This window comes from Acanthochromis polyacanthus, chromosome 6, assembly GCF_021347895.1.
Source record: "Acanthochromis polyacanthus isolate Apoly-LR-REF ecotype Palm Island chromosome 6, KAUST_Apoly_ChrSc, whole genome shotgun sequence".
In the NCBI taxonomy this organism is placed as follows: domain Eukaryota; kingdom Metazoa; phylum Chordata; class Actinopteri; family Pomacentridae; genus Acanthochromis; species Acanthochromis polyacanthus.
In genome coordinates this window covers 31,646,599-31,667,972 of record NC_067118.1, presented here as the reverse complement: position 1 = coordinate 31,667,972, position 21,374 = coordinate 31,646,599, and the positions used below count along the sequence as shown (strand labels likewise).

The following is a 21,374-nucleotide window of genomic DNA, read 5'->3' as shown; positions in this document are numbered from 1 at the left end:
ATCTTGTGTGCTTCTTTTTGATACTGCTACGCATTTGCTTTTTGTGGCAGATTGATTGTTCACCCCTCTGATGGAAAAAGATTTTGGATATATTTGCATATTCCGGTTGATGTGTTGTCAGATGGCGCTTCAGTCTCTCTGGCTTCAAGGCTTTGTTTGATATAAACTGAAGAGAGATCACATGTTGCGTTCTCCTGTTGCTACTCTCAAAAAAGACAAACTCGGTGTAACTATCAGGATATCTTCCTGGTTTGGCAAATTTGGGCATTTTATCCTCTATTGACAACTGCGAATTTAAGAATTTTTCCATTATGAATAGCTCTCTACAAAGCCATCTAGCTGAATCAATCATCATGGAGTTGATTGATTCACCCCAGTGGTAGCAAAACTGATGTGGTGTGAACAGTTTTATCAGTAATTAACAGATTTTTCGAAAAATTATTTTATGGAAGCCTTTGGAAAAACTACTTTCAGGATCCAGGGACCCAGTGTGGAGAATCTGTAAAGCTTCCTTAGCCTCCTTGTTTAAGAAAGTCACAAAATAAAAAAGAAAGATTAACCCAACATACATTCTAAATGGTTTGTATTGTCTTTTTGTGGACATTTTTGGGAGAACGTTAATTTGAGTTTATTTTGTCTGCAATTAATTTTATTCAGAGATTTCTTTTGGCTTATTCTGTCTTTTCATAATCTATGGATACTGTGTGGTTTCTAATTGTTGCATGTTTTTACTGCTGTTTTTGTGTGATCATGTTGTGTCTTTGGAGTCAAATACGAATGAAAAATGAGCTAGTCACTGATGCTCTGCGCTCATGCAAAGGTGCCATTGTGTACCGTACGTGGAAACTGAGATAAACAAGCCTCTATGACATCACAGCACCAACATTGCGACCTCGTAGGGGACGGCAGCCAATCGGATGTAGCCTGCTCAGCCAACGACGTGCTCCAGACCAAAGTGATGAAGTGGGAGTAGCAGACCTTGGCGTGCTCCTCACGCTACAATGAGGTGAGTGATGCTGCTGCTGGTGACACTGGAGAAAGGAACTGGTCGAGTGTGTACGAGTGTGTCCATGTACGAGTGTGTCTGTGTGTGCCGTCGGGGTGGAGTGATATCGGAGGTGTAGCGGTGGAGCGAAAGGCAGGACGGGAGTGAATTAAGTTGAGGAGGTGGTCACGTAACAGTCGGGTTCAGGCAGAGTTGAAGCCACTTGCTGGCTGTGCTGCAGCTGGTAACATTTACCTCAACTCCTACCTCATAAATGTTTGTGAGTGTGTGTGTGTGTGTCGTTATGTGTATGTGTGCGAGGGCACGTAAAGGAGCTCTAAAACACATAAACTCAGCCTGGGTTTTTACAATGGAATACAAGTAAAAAAAACAGAACTCCCCTTGTTAGACACACACACTCCTCTGAGGACCCTTTAACAAGCATCTATTACCTTAGAGCAAAGAGAAACGTGAAACTGACCCCCTCCTGACCCCAAAATCCAACTCTCCTCTTGATTGAGGCTCCCAGAAAGGTGACAAATTGTGTTTTTGTAGCTTTTAAACAGTGACACACCTGCTCAACACCATCACGTCACTGACCACAAAAAGGGACGTGAGATTTTATGTTTGGTTTGTGAAAATCCAGCTAAACTCTGTGTGCACCCTGCAGACAGCACAAAGAGAAAAGCAGAAGCAGCAGAAGAAAAGCACCTTTATATTAGGCAACGGCACATGCTGTCTTTACATTAGGTTTTGACAGATAAAGTGCTGATCTGTAACACTTGACAGGGCTCTTCTCCTGTCTTACCTTCTTGTGTTCATGTGGGATTTCTTGTGAACACTCACAGAAATTAAGTGGAATATTTAATATCTAAAGTTACAAGAGGCAGTGACGACTGATTTGGAACATTAATGACCAAACACAGCATCAATGTGAGAGATTAAAGCTCGTGTCCGGAGTTTGAATCGCAGCGTCTCCCAAAACACTGGTGGTCCCACCCTCCATCCCTCTGATTTCACCCCTTTATTTGCGCACGCACAGTACCTGAGAGTGCCCGGAGTGCTGCAGCATCTCGCCTGTTTTGCTGTTTTCCACTCTTCTACATTTAGTACATTTAGTAAATAATAAAGGAATTACGTTAGAATTCTGTATTGAGTCTAACTTGTCCTAATACCAAAATAACATGAATCTGCTAGGACGAACGAGTAAAGTTTCAATATGTGATTACACTCGTGTATCCCTCTCGATGACGTTGTTTATCAAACTTAGTGCATTTACGCGTGTATATGCGTTACATTGTTTATTTATTTCTATCTAGAGTTCAGAATTGCATGACTCCTCTGACGAAGAGAATGTCCCAGACGCCCCAACATCTTCCTCCAGAGGTCGGGCATCTAAACGAAGCCGTCAGGCGGGCTATGGAGGCTGTAGTCGGGGAGCGACGCGAGCACCCCGAGCCAAAAAACGTCCTGCAGTCTCTTGGCCTGACAAGCCGTGGGATTGGTAACTTTTCTGGAAGTTGCTGATCCCTGATGCTCTCTCATCTCCTCCACAAGCAAAACAAATGTGCTCGTGGTTGCGTAGTGCGTAGCTCGCCCACCTACCTCTGCATGGGCTTGCTTGCTGTGCGCGTAACCGTTGACTGACAGCATGACAAAGCTGAAGCTCGAACTTGATTGGTCGGCAGCGACCGGCGCTTTTTGGAATAACATGGGGGTCTATGAGAGGAAGGCGGAGCTCAGGAATAAATTTTCATATCGCGTCATACTAACATTATATTATAGTATCGAACTAGACTAACACATTTAAGCTTTGTTAAACAATGATACATAAATTGAAAACAAACGGAAACTCCAGACACGAGCTTTAAGGTCAATTTATCAAATTGACTGGTGCCATATTGTCCTCTGTTACCAACAAACTTGATTTTTAAACATGCAAGTCATAATGATGTTTCAAATTATTTAGTTGAGACACTGTTATTCATGGCAATCAGACCTACTGAGATCAGGAGCTCAATATCCCTCTTTAAACCAGACAATATTGGGAACATGTCCGATAATTATCAAACTTCAGCTTGATGTTTTACTGTTGGTGTTGCTCTGTTGTAGAGGTGAGCTCTCCTCACATCTAAAAACAACCATTTGCTGGTGATCCAATAGCCAGGTGATCAGGAAACACATCATATAGGCAAAAAAAAAAACCCTGAACTGCAGTTCCATGGTTCAATTCCAGGCCAGCTAGACCACTTGCTGCATGTCATTCCTTTGCTTCTTCCTTCACAAAATAAATCTTTTTTTGTTAAAAAAAAAAAAATGGCAGATTGAGTTATCTTATTCTGCTGGTTGAAACTTTCTGTGGGTGATCTGCTTCCCTCAGGATTAATGCTATTAAACTAGGTCTGGGCGATAAAACGATAGCGATATGCAATGACGACAGAAAGGACAATACAGTACAAATTCAAACAATAAGAAATTTGCACAGTAGACTGTCCGATAGTGTCACCTAAATGCATGGAATACAAACAGCCCAACATATATGCTACTCAGCATCTCTTTTGAGCGGCTGCTGCAAAGGTATCCCTAGGCATGCCAGTCCAAGCTGCCTGGACCTCTTGTCGTCCTCATCCATAACCGTAAAAAATCCCCTGGCAGAGGCTCCAGCCTAAAGTGACCAGTGGTTGCCCTTGTGAGACGGATTTCATGGTAAAAAAAAAGTACCCACAACACAGTGTCTCTCCAACAACCTCCAGCTAGGCGACGAACATCTGACGACCTACTGCGAGGGGCGACTACCTTTATTTTGTGGTGCACAGTTACCATACAGATATTAGGGAACGTTATAGCACATTTTTGCAGCTTCGCCCTGTTCCCTGCTGTGCACCTCCAGGGTTCATGTGCATCAAGGTTTATCTGAATTTTCCATTGTCGTGCTAACCTTATAATATTTACATGTTAACCTTGATGAATTGGTTGAAGTGGTGCTTCAATTTAGGTGTTTTTTATTCTTGTCTTCATAAAAAAAAGTACCTAATTTAAAAACAAAGAATTACAAATATTGTCTTTTTTTTCTGCAATATCACCCAGCCCAATATCAAGCTGTGATTTTTTTCTAGCAGTAATTTCAGTGTCACTTTCAGCTAAGTCTACTGTATGCAGTCATGGCTTAAGTGCATCACCATGTTTCAATACTGTTAATATCATAAGACAAACCTTTATTACATTAGAGTTTATCTAATACAGATCGCTCTTGAAGATGACATGCCTCTGCCAGCCTATTTTATTGTATTCTAATATGATTATTTTAATTAATAATATCCGTCCTTCTCTCTACAGCCACTGGATGCATTGCCATGAAATTTTGCACAGACATTCATGTCCCCCTCAGGATGAATTGTAATCACTTTGATGATCCCTTGACATTTCCTCTAGCATCAATTTGTGCAATATTTTGGTTTATGACCAAATAACCTGCAAAATTAATTACATTCCCACGAGCCTCAGGTATACTTTGCCTTTAGTGCTAATTAACAAACACGGCAAACAAATATGGTGAACATGGTAAACATTATCCCTGCTAAACATCAGCACGTCGTCACTGTGAGCCATGCTAGCGTTAGCGTTTAGCTGAATGCACAGCTATGAATAACCAATTGCACAATCTAGCATGCCAACACAACTGATATCACCCAACGCGGATTGTTAAGATTTTATTAGGCCCACTTTCACACGGTGTGACATACAATGAAGCTGCAGGATTGTTGCGATCACACAGCGTGTTAGAGGCCCTTTAGTGTACAATGTGTGCTGTCAGGTCTGGCAAACATGCAGCAGAGCCCCCCGAGGGATGCTGCTGCAGCCCTCTGAGGAGAGAGGAGGTAGAAGGAGCCCCAGGTAGCCTCGCAGCAATGCACCATGAGAGAAAGGAAAACACAAAGCCGGGCTGTGCTGCTCGCTGCCTTCTCCAGCCACTGTATTCCTCTCTCTCCCACTGACCAGCTAAATATTTTATCAGCTGGCAAAGGAGCCTACAAGCCCCAAGGCCAGGGGTTCTTTTTTGTTTGTTTCTTTATTGAAGAAAGTAACTGTGTGTGCGTTTGTGTGTGTGTCTATGTGGGGGTAGATGGAGAGAGGAGGGCTGAGTTTGTTCGCCAACCACAACGTCACTGAAGTGCTTTTGATTGGTCACTTTGAAGTAGTTCTTCTTGTGTTTTTCGCTGCCTCTCTCTCGCTCCGTGTTGCATCCTGTGTGCAGCACGCCGCCTGGTTCAGAGCTGGATGAACGACCTTGAGCAGGCGCGCAGGGCTGTGTTGCCATGGCAACCAAAGCCTCGCGCAACCAGTAACAGCTGGATGCAACAGCACTCCCTGAATTTTAGCGGGAGTCGCCACGTTAATAAAACGACTCTCCACGTCTCCTCCCCCCTCGTCTACTCCTCGCTCTCTGTCCTCCCCGCCTCCCTCCTTCATCTCTCGCACACATTTACTCACACACATGGACCAACACAAAAGAAACCCATGGTTGTACAAAAAAACAGTCGGTTTGATATGAACAAATAAACTTATTTATCTGGATGACTCAGGCATAAAGAAATTTTTTAAAAGTCTTAATTGGATGCCGCGAGAAAGACAATCAAGAAGACAAAGGCTGAGGTGAACGAGAGGATGAGGGAAAGACGGAAATCAAGAGCGAACCGCCAGTAACAAAACAAAACACAGAACGGCGAGAAGCGCGCCGAGATGGGCACTTGACATTCTTCTCACAGAAGAAATAGCTCTCAGAAAAATAAAGCGGCAGAGGACATGAGCCGCACTGAGGCATTCTGGAGAAAGAAAGGAAACAGAAACAGAGGATACACTCGACAGTTGTTCTGACAGTCCATCAGCTCATCCCGCTCTCTCTCTCTCTCTCTCTCTCTCTCCTCCCACCTCCGTCTCATCCCTCCAGCTCTGTTTGATATTTAGTTACTGTGTTATCACAAATTAACCACTTCTCAGCTCCCTGTCTTTGTTGAAATGACTAAAACAGATCACCTGGATTTCCTGTCATTTCAAACAGCACGTCACCGACACGCCGATCAATTTGAGGTCAATGCATCGACATAACTAGTGAATGGTGACAGTTAGGTGACCTGCTTTCACTGCTCTCTCTCTCATCTGCATTTTTTTTTTTTTCGGGGCTGACTAGAGTGAGCAAAATAAACATTACGAATCAAATTTATCTTGATAACATAGAAAAATTGATATATATTTGGAACACTAAGCATCCATTAATCTGTCACTGCATTTCAATTTAATTACTTTTTCAGTCTATATAATGTCAAGAATTGCTGAAAAATGCTCATCATTTGTCCCAGACTGAATCTTCAAAATCTCCAAAGATAATGAATTTACAACAATATTAACAACAAAAAAGCAGCAATCATTTGTGAAGCTTGAAACAGAAAATGTTTGAGATTTTTTTCTCTGGAAAAACAACCTTGAACAATGAAATTATTGTAAATAGTGGCACTGTCAGTGGCTGTTGTACCTGCTGTTCGTCACATACATTTACTGAGAATTGCAACTGCAACTTCGGATCAGCGAGAGGCTCGTAACGCCACGGGAATTCAATCAGTGTTGTTTATAGTCTCGCTTTAGGTTTGAAACTGCTTGGTTTTAGTGCACAACAGCGAGGACATGTTTCTCTAATAATTTTACAGTCGCCAAGAAATTACTAAAGAATCAGTGTAATAAAAATAGAAGATAGTGAGGTGCCTTAATGGGATTCCACTCGTCACTCCCCACGTTTATAGCCATCAATCCACTGCTGATGAGTTAAAAAAGGCACAAAATACTCAAAAATATACATTCAATAATGACCTTTCCAGCAGTAAATTTCATTTTTTACAAAAAAAAAATCTTTCAACTATGATTGCAGAAAGTTTCAGTCTTTAAAATCTATGAGTTCACAATCACACTCACCATTCTCCATTTAACTTTTCAAATGTAAACAAGGGCTCATATTTAGCAGTGAAACCTACGTCACATATCTCACTTTCACATGTGGTCTTTCTTTAGAGAACGACAAACTGTGCTGAAGACAACCCCAACTGTAGCTCCCGTTTAATAAGTATTTTCTTCCATAATTGAATTTTTACTGACATTTCTTCCATGAAATGTTTCACTTCATATTTCTTCAAATTGCATAAACCAATAAAAATGCAAATCAGTGCAGAAACCACTTATTTACGCTCATAGTCAATGTTCTCCATTCTTAATAACTGTTTGGCAAGCCACTTAAGTGTCATCTTTCTGCGAGTCCATCAGTGATAGATGAGAAATGGGCCAATCCCCTTTGGAGTTTTTAAATGTTACTTCTTTTTCTAACTATTCTTCAGGCCTCTGCTTTTCCTTTTACACATGGACATTTACTGGTGCTTCCCTGGTTGCGGGGTTGAGATAGTTTTTCAGCTGTCCTTTGTCTTAATGTGGAACCCTGGAGGGAAATATGTTCATAGGGAGTACAAGAAGAAAAAAGTGCTAAGTAAATTTAAAAAAAAAACGCAAAACGTCAGTATTGGTAAGTCAAACCCGTCAGCATTCAGAACAGCAAAATATGTGTCATTTCTGTAGATTATAAATAAAAAGTTTGACATTTTATGTTGTTAGGAATATATTTTTACTTTAGCTAAAGAAACATCTACAGATAATGCTGGAAAACTCCAAGGACAACTGATTATAAACATTTATTTGATGTACCGGTATTTGGATTTTCTAGACAAAGTGGCTTTACATCCTGGCTGGTACATGAGGGACTCCCCTTCTCAACTTTAATAGAAGCATCAACTCCAGTCAGACACCACACTTATCAAACAAAACAACTACACAGTTATTAACTTTTAAAAGCTACAGCACCGGTTAAAGTGTAAACACTGTTAACTTTAGTGCAGCTGGCTGTGGTTCCACTGACTTCCTGATGTCAACATTCTGCATCATGTTTACTGAAGATAAAACATATCTCCCATGTTTCCTTACATCCAATGTATCAGATCTTTTGAAGCATCTGAACTATCTTGACTTGCTATTCTGAATAGATGAGCCTCAGTTTGGAGATGGACAGTCAGCCACTAGAAGATCTTATAGACACAAATGATAGTTTAAATCACTCTCCCTTTAAGTAAACTATGGTTACTGCAGCACAATGGGCACTGGTGGTATAGTCGTAACTTTAAACCACGTTAAATTATGGGAAAATATCAACAAAGAGTACAGAAAAATGATAATATGAATTCAGCCTGGACAATAAAATGAGAGCGACAGGCACCAGCAATAGACACTTCATGAATGAGATCGATAGTTTCACTTACAACCATCAGTTGCAATCTGCCATTAAAGCTGAAAATGACAAACACGAAGTTTAGTTACAGGAACAACCCCAAACATGCTCCATGCCTGGCTCACAAATGGCCGACACTGTAAAAACTTTTTAAATTAGTTTTTTTCCGTTTTGCTAAATTACAAAAAAATTTGTAAAATTATTGGGGGGAAAAAAGGCACTAAGCGTGTTTCTTTGGCAACCCAAAAAAAACCTGTGGAAAAACCTCCACGTTAAAAATCTGCATTGAGGAGCGACGAGGTCAAAGGCTAAATGCAAAACGACAGCATTCAGCAGTTATGTGTTTCTTCAGTAATGGGTAATGTAAGGGATTAAAATTTACGAAACATTATATTACAGTTACTAATCCGACAAGCACAGCATTACCAAAACACATTGTTTGCCCCTGTAGGCTATCTGACGATAACATGCACATGGCAGGTCAAGGCAGGTCTTGTCAGCTGCTAACAAAAAATTAAATAACAGATGGAGAATGTCAGGTAAACTTTAGCAGCTGGAAGTATTGTCATTATTTGGAATTTATCTCAATCAAAGATGCAAAGAACATTGTCGAATGCTGTAAACTTTGTGCCACTGGTATAACGCTTTGAAACGCGAAAAACAGACACCGGTATTAATCAGAAGACCTCTACTGCCAGTGATGCATCTACATCGGCTTAACACCACAAACTGGATTTCAAGGTAAAGCACGTTAAGTAGACAAGATTGGATGAAGCTCAGATAAAGGAGATGCTACTTTTTCTGTGGTTGACCGACCCTTATTTCAACACATTATAGAGGAAATACCCACAAAAAGCAAGCAAAGATGCTGCAGAGAAATAGATTTTTTTGGTCTTCTCGAGGGTAAATACATGTAGTTGGAATCTAATTAGCTAAAGTAATACAGCAATATGACAAGTAAGATCACAAGTCAGTTTTGATACTAAAACGTAAGTATAAAATCTTTACTTTTTAAAAGTGTATTAAGTCAAAACAAACTTACTACACTTCTTGAGTAACTTGACCAATACTGAACCCTAATGCTGCAAATATTTTACATTTATTTCATGCTGAGAGTTAGAGGATCAACACTACATTCTGGTAAATATGAATCAATGATGACTTACCTTAGCTTAGCAAAAAGTATCTGCCATCAAACCATCTTTAACGCTCAGTCATTTACATACTTGCCCAATCGTACAAAAGCTGAAGCCCAAGTGTTGTCACCGTTCAAGCAAGGAATAGTCAAGTAAATATCTCTCCATGAAATGTCATTACTATTGGTTATATTTGGGTTTTTGTGTGGCTTGATCTGAACTAAATTTAACTGCAAAAATGTGAAATTTTTCCCTTAAAGACTGTTTTAATTTTACGTACCCAAACTGGTTTTTCTATTCCACTGTTTTGGTTGACGTCGTGTAGCATCTTATGGTGTCGACTTTGAAAAATGATGGCTCTGTGTCTCTATAATTCCGTCCTGTATTATTTTTGACTCATGAAAGCACGACAGCTTTTATGTGCAACTGCTGGAGCATCGATTACAACACACACAGCATCAGTTACACCACTTCAACAGCATGCTGAAAGGAATCAACAAAAGAAATACCAGCTGTACTATCTAAAGCATAAATCAGAGTTAAAAGTACTCACTGGAGGATGAAACAGAGGGAAAAATTATCTGTAACAAAAACTAACAAGTAATTAATATAATCTTTGATACTTGAGGATTCATTTTCATCTCTAATGTTAAATAAATGAAGCTCAAAGCCTTCAAAGAAACGCCATGAAGTACTGCCATTGATGGTTAAGTGGAGAGTGCCTTGAAAATAACTGAGATGTTTCTTTTTTTAAAGGCATTAGAGATTTAATTTCCTACAACTTTGAACGTAGCATGCACATGCGCACATACAACCTCTCCCTCACCCCCCTCTAACCTCCGCCCTCTTAACATTTACGAAGAAACGCCCCCTCCAGAAACTATCGTAGGACCCGTGAAGTTGCCTACAGCCGCAGTATAATACAATAATACATTTTACCTGTCCAGAAGGAATTTAGCAACCAAGGCATCTGTCTTTACGTCCATTTGTTGCTTGAGCTGATGCCATCGCCCAAATGACTCGCAAATAATCACTTTTGTTTTTGCATTTTCGCGATCCAGTTGTCTTTTATTTTCTCTGACCTCAAAAAAATGCCTTTCTTTTACAGCTTGGTCCCACTGGATCTTTATCTGCCATTATGTAAAAAAAGATGAGCAAAACAAGTCGCCAGCTAACTACGAAGCTATACCAAAGCAACACATACAGAAAACAAGTAAGTCCAAGACGTATGTCTGCCATGTCCACAGTTATTTATTTATTTATTTTTATTCTTTTAGAAACTATACATACAAGTCCACTAAAGGTCAGTATATTCATTTTATGTGAATCAGACAAATTAAACAACAGAAACATCCTCCATAATGCCTTTAATGGGATGTGGGTAGTATTTGTAGTTTTAAACTGCGAGCTGTATGATACAATAGAGCTCATTTGGGTGTCAAAGCTAAAGCCAACATATAAATTCCCTGTCTGTCTCCAATTCATTATCAGAAGAGTAGCGACGAAATGTGTCTCTTGATAAGTTCACAGGAAGAGATGCTGGTTCTATAGGAAAGCAGTGAATTCTAACATATTAACTTAATGGATGCAAAAATCACAGGTGGGACACATCAGAATTCTGCCTTCGTTTGATTTTTGTTTCCCCGTCAAGGTTATCGAGGACGAACCGAGTGATGCAGAAGCCACTCACAGCTGGGCATCAAACCTCAACACGGAAATGTGTATGTGCATCAGGAACACGATGCCAAAAATTTGGAATCAAAACCTGGTGAGGATTGGACGTTCTCTGAACCTTTTACCTGGTGCTGGACGTCTCAACAAGGAAGAAAGCTGTCGAACTGTAAAGAAAAGCAAGGATGGTATAAAAGCAAAAGTGTAACAAACAGATTAATCTACACTAATGTGAGCTGTCCAGGAAATTCTATCTTATAATTGTGCATTTCTTAGAAGTCTAAAGTAGTACATTAGTTCATGGGGTCGTAGGTTACAGATTCCTCTTGGCATTGAGGCACGTCAGGTGATCATCCTGGAAGCATTTGGTCTCGGAATAGTGACACCAAACAGGGATGTGCTGGAATAAGATACTAGTTTGGTCATTCATTTTTCCTCTAACACACTTATAACACCAGCACTAACTAGCTCAACGATGCTGATTTAACTTCCTGAGGACGTCTGAATCCACAGTCCCCTCCCTTTCAGTTTGCTCATTCACACTAAATCAATAAACATCGACATATTTGGTATTGCAGGATACAGGGAGCTCTCATCTTTACAAAAATAGCATCATTTTTTTTTCATTTTATATGTATTTTGCACAAGACAAGCCTAAACGCATCATGCCAAGTCTCGATAGCCACTATGTGTCCGGTCGTGGACCATTCAGACCGCAAACGTTTCATAAGTTAAAGGTGACAGGACTTGAAATTACATATTTATGCTAGAAACTTTTTTATCCTCAATTTTCACCCATTCAAAAGGCCACCTGCTCTGTTTCTGCATCACCCTCCAGTTTTCTGACACTTTTACAAGAAACTTCGGGTGTTTTTCTTTCTGGTAAGACCTCATTCATGCATATAGTCAGAATGGTTCAGAAGGTACAGCCACTTTAATTTGGGTTGGTCGTTTCAGCCATTTTTGCTCCAGAACAGGAAGACAGTGGGAGAAGTTGACAACATAATTTATTTAGGAAGTTCTTGTAGAGCTGGTTTTGTGAGTTTTGTTTGATTTTAGTCGAGGGTTTATAAATGAACAAGTCTGTATAAGGGTTGGGTTGCTGAAAGTAAAGTATTGCTTCGGTTTGGATACCAGAATTCAATTCAGTTGGTCAGTAATATGAATCGATGCGTTTGGGAAAAAACAAGTAAGACCACATCACTGCTGGGCTGGAGGTGGTTCAGTAAAGGACAAGCGGACAAAAATGAGCGAGATTTTTTTTTTTTTTTTTAAAAAAGGATCCCTCCTCCACAAAGTGAAATCAATGAGAACTGCTGAAGATTAATTCCTGTTTAACACATCCTGACACATCGGAGAGGGGCCCCAACAACAACAGGACAACAGTTCAGCTCACTGCACTGCAGCTGGGGGAGGCAGGCAGGCGACAGCGAGGGAGACACATACCACAGAGAGTAGAGAGCACAGCGAAGAACGTCTGAGTCACAAAACTTCCTGATTCCACAGAGGAGGTGGAGGAAAAAAACAAAACTAAACAGAAAAGACAGAGCAGAGTCGAGGGGGACAGAAGCAGGATCAACTACAGACAAGGATGGGAACGTAAAGATAAAAACGTCAGGTAGAATTCCAACATGAAGCTCCACCTGACCCCTCCTCTCTCGGCACACACCCTCCTCCTCCACACTGAGCTGCCCGGTTGGTGTGTGAGGTCCTTGCCTTTCTCTCTCTCAGCCTCTGGAGCCCTGCCCCCAGCGTCTGACCCAGTCACCAGCATCTCCTGCTAACCTCTGTCCCCTTTTCTCCCATTCAGCAAACATAATGCATCACTGTCACCCTCCTCCTCCTCAGCCATCGCATTCAACCCGCCATCCGCTTAGCGAAAACCCCTCGTGGGTCCGAGCGACCGACCCTCAGCCCTCCCTCGTCCACGCTCGCTTCAGCTCCCAGAGAGCAGGTTGCAGGCGTGCGTTGCGACCGACCGCACGTGTGCAGGAGACTCGGGGCCACAGAGTCGACTGTAAATCTGTCAGGAGAAGGCCGCCGCCGCCACACCCCTCCAGTTGGGCAGCAGACACATTCAGGACGTGGAAACGATTAGTGGAGCAGATGAATCACTGCTAATGTTGATGATCGGTTCATCATTTAAAGCCCCTTTACAAACAGCAGCCAATTAAATCAGAGAGAACTCAGGGCTGACAGACAGAACAGTGAAGCTTTTCTGCTGTCGAATGATTTAATAACCTCACATCACCGCAGCTAACGGCAAACAAAACAGTCCCCTGACCAGAAATGGAAGGCAAGATTATTTTAAACAACCTTTAACCTTTCAATTGTTTTCTATGTGAATAGTTTTTTAAAATGTCCAGCAGTGTCCCTGGGCCTTGCGTGATGTGTTCAAGGGTCTAAAATGAAACTCATTCGATGATGTGATGAATGACAAAGAATCAGCAGCAAGAAAAGTAGGAATTTATTGTTGACAGACTACATTTTTTGGCCCAATAGGCAAGGAAAAAAGCTCAACTTCAACATGATGTAGCATCTTTAAATTTGAATCAGCGCTGATAAACTTATTTTTAACAAGAAAATCGCTTCATGACTACTGTAGTGTTAAACGTAGTTGATTCATTTTATAAAAGAGGGTCCTTTTCAAACAAAAAACTCCACCATTCTACAACTGAAGCTCCTTAATAGTGACTTTCTGCTGACTTTTTGAAAATTGACTGTCTTAAGTAGAAATGTCTTGCTGTTTTCAAATGTCTTCTCTTGTTTCACCAACTTTAGAGAAAAAAAGTCAGATAGAGGAGAATAGTGTCTTTAAATTTAGATTAGCGTTGATGAATTTCATTTTAACAATCAGTTCATGACTATCGTTGTGTCAAATGTAGTTGACAAATGTCATAAAAGAAGGCCATTTGTCAAACAAAAACTCCACTATCCTGAGGCTCCTCAGTAGTGATTTGCTGCTGATTTTATTTAGAAAAAAAATATACAACTGAGCTTTAAATGCATCCATGTTTTCAAATGTGCACTGTTAACCCTTTTTTAGACACAAATCTAATTGCTGACATTGATTTCAGCGCAATTAACTTACATCTCTCACCTGCAGTCCACACACACACACCATCAGCATCACTTCATTTCAACTTGTGTTGGGTTGCTGCTGTTGTACAGTCTGAGCTGGAGCTGGTGTCACGCTCAAGGACACACACACGCACGCACGCGCACACACACACACACACACACACACACACACACACACACACACACACACACACAGAAACACAACTGGCTGCTGGCTGTTAGATCAAACCGTGGACCTTCAGAGTTGCAGGGCGGCGTGTGCGCACAGGGCCACGCTGCTGCCCCCTGCAGATCCACAGCGAGACACGTTAGCGAGGATGAAGCAGCTGACAGGAGGGGTTAGACAGAGGGAGACCTAACAGGAAAGACACGAGCACGACGACCCTTCACTCTTTCACCTGGCACGTCCAAAGCCAAAGCATGACCCAACCAGCCCCAGCGCACCCACTGGCACGTTGGAGACACACAACACAAAGCTGCTGCACTTTTTTTTCCGAATCGCTCCTGCAGGCTGACAGGGAGGCTGTTTGACTGACAAGCATCGCCTGCCGTCCTTCCTTCCTTCCTGCAAACCGGTGAAATAAAGGAAAACACAGCTACTAATTCACCCAAACATGATGCACAGCTGTTTGCGCGCCCCAGATCAACAATTCGGTCCAAATTCCCTCATGTCGCGTCAGGCTCAGCTGTTGTACAGTTTCCCACCGACTATCGCGGGCAAGTCAGCAGCCAAAGCGACGGGGAAACTGTTAAATCTCACTCTGCGCTCAAGTCTTAAAGTGTGCGTTCTGGCCCCCCGTCAAAAAAACTTCCACGATGCTCTGGAAACATATCAGCCGGAGACACTTCTGTGATCCAGCGGCTTGTGCGTAAAACTGGCCGAGGCTGCGCGATCAAGTTGGGGAAATGTGCCACAGCGTTGAGCCGTTTTTCGCAAACAAACATGACACCTAACGTGCACTTTCATCACGAACGGGACAAACCTCCGCTGTCATGCACTCCAGCACCATGCACGCTGTGCCCTCCGCGCCGCACCGATGCCAATATTGTGTGTTTGCACCGCCGCTGGAAACCAAAGTCACTACGTTTCCGTCCTCTATCGAAATGCAACAGCGAAAAGCAAAGTGGGGATGAAAAGAGCGGAATTGTTCGCGAAAACGTGCAGCGCGGTCCTACCTGGTGGACGTATCTCTCTCCCCGGATCGATAATTTCTTCTTTACACCATTAACTCTCCGCCATCTTCGGCACTGTTTGTTTAAATGGGAAACACTCCCGAAGCCCAAGAAGCCAGTTCTGTAAGTTGAGGCGTCGCGGGGGCTTCTGGGTAAGCGAGTTCGCCGCGCCGGAGCACCGCGCTTCCGTTCGCCTCGTCCGACGCGCACACGGACTACAGGCAGACTCCACCACCACCACCACCGCACCGGGAGGGGAGGGGAGGAGAGGAGAGGAGAGGAGGAGGGGGTGAGGCAGAGGTGAGGGCAGAGTGGGAGGGGAAGCAGGCACCGTCTGTCTCGCAGCCTGCAGACTGGTGACAGAGAGGATGCCACGGTGGGTATTTATCAGCGGAGAGCAAACACTGACCTGTTTGTTTTGGTGAAGCAGGAAAACAAAAAACGCACTTTTTGGGGGGATGGAATCAAAAGAGGGCTTTATTTGGAGGAGGTTAGATCTTAGGGTGAATTAGGGCGCTATGGTCTTATCCTTGTGTGATAAAGAGGAGTTGGTTCATCTGGCTGAATTAAAGCCTCGCTTTTGTGCCAGTTCATTTGAGGCTGAGATTAGCTCTCAGACTTTCAAGAACTGCGCTCAGTGGTTTTGCATGTTTTCGTCATTTCACTTTGCAAAACAATGCTTTTCTGTTTTTAGAAATAATGGGTGCATTTTAATGGTATTTTTCCTGTTTCAGTTCATTTAAACACATGTAAGTTTGTGCTTGTGCCTTTTAATAGACCTTTAATGCTCTTTTAATTTCATGCAAGTTTGTGCAAAAACATTCTCAACTTTTAGCTGCAATCCAACATCATCCAACAAGGCTTTTCAGTAGCAGATCACATGCATGCAATAGTGCCTTCCTGGTACAAACCTGTAAAACCGTCTTTAGATACAGTCAGGAAAAAAAGTATGTCACAGTGCATTCGACATTAGTCAATGGATAGTAGACCTGAGGTACTATATGTGGTATGGATGGCCAAAATAAGGGTTAAAAGTACCAGAAATATTTAATTCAACAAGTTTTTTAGTTATATTTCATATGTGAACTTACCTGCACCGTGGATATCTGAATATTATCATCATTCTTCAATAAACACATTTATGGGATTGTTACTTAAAATGGTGATATATGTAAAAATGAAAACAGACTGCTATTTAATGATCAGAATTCATAAATTCTCAGATATCAGTGTCAGTTGGCTGCTAGCTACAGCTCTCAGTGCATTTGTAATAAAATAAGTTTTCTGCTTTAGACATTTTGACGGTATTTTAATGTAATGTGATCCTTTTTCAGTTCATTTCTGCACACAGAAGTTTTGTTAACTGTGCCCAGTTATTTATTTGATGCATGGTCGCAAACAAAAAATGGAAACCGGCTCAACTTGCTGCTACCCAGTGTCATTCATCATGTCTTTGTGGTGGTTAATCAAATACATGCAAGCGTGCATTTGTGTTTTTAGTCTTTCTTGCAATTGCTCGGATGAAGAATAAAATGAAATCTTGTCTGCAAGTGAAGAGTTTTCAATGTTGTAGCCTGAATGAACATCCTGGATCACACTTCAGTGTCTGACCTGCATTCTGAAAAGGAAAGTTTGGGCTAAAAAATGTTTTTTTTTTAAATGTCTAAATAAGACTCAACAGTGTGGATCAAAGTTAAAATAACTTCTGTGTTCGGCCAGTAAAAATAGGGTAAATTAAAAGCCATACTAAGTATAAGTATGAACACATTTTTTTTTTAAGCTGGCAAATTTAAAATAATATGTTGCTCCAGTGTTAAGTACGTAAGACAGGGGACTTAAAATTATGACCACAGGAAAATTTATTTATGTTATTTCAACTTAAATTTAGTCTTAAATCAACTACAGCAAAAAACTGTTGAAAGGTGTCACAGTTGTCAGTTTTTAAATGATATCATGCAGAATGAAAATGAAATTTAATGCAAATTTCAGTAGTTTTGTGCTCAGTTTTCATACCGTACAGAGAACAATGGAATCCAAAATGCACAGACTGGTAGAAAAGTAAATCTGTTTAAGATCTACTTCATTTGTTGTGGAACTAAAGTGGGGATAAAACATTTCTGTGATTATCTATTGAAATAGCCTTTGTCCGTATCCTATTTATTCCTACTGACATGTCTCCATGTATCAGTTTTGCTGCAGCAGTGGTTCCTAATCATTATGTCTTGTGACTTTAAAACAAGCTAACTTGAAACCTCTTATCATTGTGAGCTTTGACCCACTGTAGGAACAAGTGCTTTCTACCTTCTCAGACTGTTGCTGGAACTAGTTTCATAGGGTTGAAGAGATAAAAATTGTTCAAAGTTTAACAACAAAACAGCAAAGAATAAAAATAAAATAGTTAATTATCATATTAAGACTCATCACATCAATCTTGTAACTCTTTCAGGACTCTCATTGTCCGAGTTGGGAACCACTAATCTGTCATTTTCCTACAGGAGTTCTGTGGTTCTGAGGGAAAATGTCTCAGATATATGTGATCCAAACCAGGTGTAGGCTGTAATAACATCCCACACTCCCATAGCCCTCTAACGTAAGAATATGGAGACACGTTAAATATCCCACAGTATGTGAAAATGTAGTGTATAAACAGTGGAAACTATAAAACATGAAATGAGCTCCTTTGGTTATTCATTCATAAAGTCAAAAAAAAAAACCTAATGTGTAAGTTATGATATTTAGTTACATCTAGTTTATGTCTTTACATTAGTTATATGGTTTCTATTGTGGTTTTAGGTCAATAGAGATATATCACATCTGAAAATCTAAACCAGCTGTGTCTTTTTCTTTGTGCACCACACTGTGAAACTTTAAGATACAGTCAGAGAAAAGACAGAGACAAAGTTAAACTATGTGACATGTGTTAACTGTACACAGATATCAGTCAGTGGACAGTATACTTCAAATGCTGTGTGTGATATTGATGGCCGATAGGTTAAAAAAAATGAAATGCAGAAGTGCAAAGATATATTGTTCAACAAGTGTCTCATTTACATAGTTTGCTGACCAAAGAGCAGGATTTTTGAAATGTGAGCTTACCTGCACCACACATAGCCTCATACTGTTGTCATTCTTTAATAAACACATATGGCGGAGTGTTATTGAAAATATTGATGAATGTAAAGATGAAAATAGACTGCTGTTAATGATCAGAATTGATACATTTTCAAATATCAATATTAGTTGACTGTTAGCTGCAGCTTACGAGTCAGAATAGAAAACATTTATATGAAAAAGAATTAGACAATAGTTGTTAAACTTTTGTTATGTCGTTCAAATATATTACAAGAGACTGATATCAATAAATGTTCGCATTAGATTTTCTTGCATTGATTTATGGTTTGGTTTACTGAATGTAGAAAATGACTTTATAGTTTCAGGAGGCTTCATTAATAACACAGAATAGCAGCAAGTAATTAATATTTTCTCTTTCTTTGTTTGAGTCCCCAAACCTAATTGTAAGACAATATATTGACAAGTTATCACATCAAGTGACCTGTATTAATGATATAAATCCTATTTTATGTAACGTGTGTCTGTATCTATTACAGATTGTTGTAAACAGGCGAATGCTGAAATGTCACTTCACATCCCAAAGCCTTTTTGAGCCGGCCTTCTGTGAACTGGGATTGTTTCGCCGGAGGCCCTGCGGCTCCTTCAGGCCACCTATCTCTTATGGATGAGGCCCATATGTGGGCTCCATATGCGAGCTGGCAGGGTCAACATGGAGCAGTGACGTCGGAGCTGGGTGGCCTATGAACTGGGACACGTCAACACAGCACCTCGACTGCTGCCAAGATTTACAAGGCAGGGGCAGATAGTACCAAAATCCGTCACCATGGTGATACCAGGCAGACAAGAGCACAGATAGATGGATAGATAAGCTGCACATACAAACACAGACACACGCATACGGACTGAGTGAGGATCTTGTTGTGTCAATGACAGTGAGAATAGAAGAAGAAGAGGAAGGTGAGAGAGAGAAGTGAGACAAGATGATGAGATAGTGGAGTTTAGTTTAAGGCAGTTTACAAAGACGCACAGACAAGATCACAGATAATGATAAATGGTGCCTATTCCCTGAAGAGAAGGATAGCTGGGAAAACCTATAGGTGTTAAAGACACAAAGTAGAAAAAGAGGACAAAAGTGTGGAGCTGTTGATGTGATGGAGGAGGAGAGAGAGCAGCTCAAAGTAAAGGTGCAACGACAACAGTTTTATTCAGAAAGTAAGAAACTGATGAAACAGGTTTGTTGAGGATGTTTAAATCAATTAGCCTCACGGGTCAGGCATAATTCATCTAGAAAAACTTAAACACTCACTAAGGAGAGGAAAATGCAATTAGAATTTAACTCAGCGACAGATGCAAAAATGTGAATGTTCCTGAAGAGCAGAAATTATGTTTAGGAGATCCTTAGAATTTAATTTCAGCCGCTGACTATTTCTGAACGAAATGTTAAGCGTGTTTGGAAAAGCATGACCCAAAAACATTATTTCAAATTACCACTTTTAAACGTTCCACACACAAAGAAAGCAGATGCTCGTTACACAAAGACAAGCAGTCAAATAAATGTGTATGCTTCATGTTCACCCTGTACCACACACATGCACTCAGAGACACCGCACACACATAGATAAGTCCTAGCCAAAGGATTTAGAGACATTTAAGCCTCCTTTAAAAGAAATTAGACTTGGAGCACATTTGAGGTCCATTGGCAGGCAGCGCCGAACTAAAAACTGCAAGTGTAAGAGCTTAATGCAGGTAAAAGGTTGAAAAGAAATTGAGGGAAGCTGATAATGTGGACTGCACTTGAGACAAATGAGCTTTGATGCATTGTTCCTGTTAAATAAAGCAATAGATAAATAATAATTGTATTACATGTCCACTTTGCTGTGCATTACTAAAATGATAAGATAGAAGTTTATTTATGCCAGAGGCAGGTCTTATGCCTGATGTGTCTCAGAAAGCAAAAATAATATACCATGAGAGTAAATGAGGCACCTAACAGAGAAACAGTATGATACAAGATACATTACTGTTTAAAATAAGTGAACTAAAATAACAATAAGGGCCCAACCAATATGGATTTTTGAGGCTGATGCAGATTCCAATATTTAGCAGAAAAAAATATAGATAATATAAAATATAATAACGGATTAATCCGACACTAATGTTCCTCCATACCAACACACAGTGAGTTGTTGTTACAGCCTGTGTCATGTTACAGTATTTTCTGGCAAAGTAAAACTAATAGTGACATCATGACAGTTGCTGAAGACAGACGGTAATTTTAATCATTTGAACTTTTCCAGCCTCCTTATATGCGCACATCGCTCCTCCTTAAATGTGCCTCAACACGCAGCTGACAGAGCGATAAGCAGTCGTTCTGTACTCTCAAATATTTTGTACGCTTACGTTTTTTCTGTAGTTACTTGCTAGGTTTTAAGCTGTTAACTACCGCTATGCTAGGTTAGCATAACTACAGCGATGTTATTGCTAACATAAACAGACAGGGAGTAACTTAAGCGAGGCTAGCACAGCTTTAGCAGTGCAACGTAAATGAAAAGCATGACCGACGACGCAACGAAGCACACGTCACTTGTCACGACACGACATGGCAAAGAGAGTTAAACTAAAAAAAAAAAAAAAAGAGAGAGAGAGTTAAACTGAAACAAGAGACATGTTGAGTCATTGTTTATGTCAATATGAACTTACCTGTCGACTCAGCCCATTCCTGTAATGTTGCCTGGCTGCAGTGCTGCCAACTCCTCAATAAGGAAAGTACGTAGCTATTGGCTGTCCTAAAAGTCGTTAGAAGTCGTTAAATGACGCCATCGCCTAATTTGCATGATTTTCGTTTGCATGTTGTAGGAGAGAGGAATAACGTTGTGGGAGAGACAAAAAATAGGATTAAGTCGCCAATAAGTCGCTAGGAGACTGTGGAAAGTCGCCA

General features: G+C 40.8%; 1 protein-coding gene across 1 annotated transcript in view; it reads right to left on the bottom strand.

Annotated features, from left to right (window-relative positions):
* Positions 1–15,580, bottom strand: part of LOC110948294 (nuclear receptor coactivator 3-like) — a 73,901-nt gene extending 58,321 nt beyond the window's left edge. Inside the window, 1 exon segment of the mRNA XM_022189754.2 lies at positions 15,368–15,580. The gene's annotated coding sequence lies outside the window, so the exon portion shown is untranslated.
* Between the last annotated feature and the right edge of the window lie 5,794 nt (positions 15,581–21,374).